This window comes from Amphibalanus amphitrite, unplaced genomic scaffold (genome assembly GCF_019059575.1).
Source record: "Amphibalanus amphitrite isolate SeventyFive unplaced genomic scaffold, NRLGWU_Aamphi_draft 000332F_arrow, whole genome shotgun sequence".
Taxonomy (NCBI): domain Eukaryota; kingdom Metazoa; phylum Arthropoda; class Thecostraca; order Balanomorpha; family Balanidae; genus Amphibalanus; species Amphibalanus amphitrite.
The window spans coordinates 232846-234617 of NW_024881827.1; positions in this window are offsets into that span (position 1 = coordinate 232846).

The window sequence follows — 1772 nt, forward strand, 5'->3', positions numbered from 1 at the left end:
AATTGAATCAACCCGAGACCTTAAAATAAGGTATCATTCGATGCATCTTGTAACGGCGCACATGCTCGTTTTTTCCGCAATGTTCTAGCTCCATTAGAGGCGAAACGGCGAGCTGGGGTCGTACCAACCCCCCGGAAACCAATTTTGTATACATTTATATGAGGATCTTATAGAAAGAACACCTTTCTAATTTTTTGCATGTCGATTTTAAAGGACCTGAAGTTTATTTTGAAGAAATAAAAATGGCAAAAATTTTGGTCCCAAAGGTCATTATAGACAATTAAAAAATATACTACGCCTTTTTTCAATATGTAAAGCTTTTCTTTCCAATTTTAAAAATACTGTATTAACCCGCGACCTGGTGGGGGGGGCTATTTTTTGCCCCCCCCCCCCCTCCAGACTTTTCGATATATCTCCAGAACCGCTGCGCCGATCGTCACCAAACTTTCAGTACCCTCCCGGACATCAATTTTACACATTGTGACCAAAAAGTTTTCCAAAGGCTATGATAGGTTGGCCGGAAATGACGTCAGAGTGACATCATGTTCTGCCGTTTTCGACCCAAAAAAGGGTTTCGCGGGAAGAGCTGTCAGGCCTATAGCTTTGCAAATACAGAAAAATGATAAAACATAAAAGCTGTAGATTGGACAGGGCTACAAAACTGCTATCTCAGATTTTTGAAATTTTTGGATTTTGACCCCCAAAAATCAAAAAATAGATTTGTTGGATATAATAATCGAAAAATCCAAAAAGTTTTTTGAATTTCGCAAAAACCGGAATATATGTGATAGTCCTTACCGCCTTCCATCCACATACCAAATTTGAGATTGATACCTCTTTTTTTGGCGAAATTATAGCAAAACAACTGTTCAAAATTGATGACGTCAAATTTTCAAACTCATTTTTTAGCAATTCTAGACCCCGTAACGCAAAACAAAGACCACCATTAGACTCCCCGTGACAAGCTGCATCGAATCAATACCCATTTTATGCAAAACTATCAACTTTAAAATTTGACCTTTTTTAGCCTGACCTTGACCTGACCTTGATCTGAACTTCGCCAGAAAGTGGCCTAAGCCGTACCTGATAGTCTTATAACCAACACCATTGAGTTGGAAATGAAAAATTGGCCATAAAACATGTATCACACAACCTTAGTAAAGTTGGGCTCATGTGACCTGACCTGTGACCCTTGGTGACCTGACCTGTGACCTGTCCTGGTATTGCTAGTGACCTCTAATAGCAACATATCTACTAGGCAACTGACGCCCTACCGCTGATTCTCGACAAAATGCGTTTTCCTCGGTGTTATAGCGCATTCCCTAAAATACCCGTGAACGGTGAAACATTTCATCTTTGACCTGACCTGTGACGTCATCGGTGACCCCGAGGTCAATGAAATTTGGTTGCCTTCGACAAATTTGACAGGCCTTTCGAACGCCGTTTGAATTTTGAGGATCCGTCCAGTAGTTTCGGAGATACGAGGGGGGCAAAAAATAGCCCCCCCCCCACCAGGTCGCGTTATAAACAGACCCCACCAGGGCGCGGGTTAATCTTTGATTCATCGTTAGTTCAAAGCTGTTTACCGTTTGTTGCTTGCTTAGCTCGTTTTTGAGTTATAGCTCATCAAACTCACCCTTACAATCTAAAGTTTAGAAAATATTATGCAATGTAACTCAAAAAGTTTTCATCTGAGAAGTCTGATATTTTGGCAGGTGTTTTTGGAGCCTACGATTACCCCTTGTACCAATTTTCATTCAAATCTGAGAGAT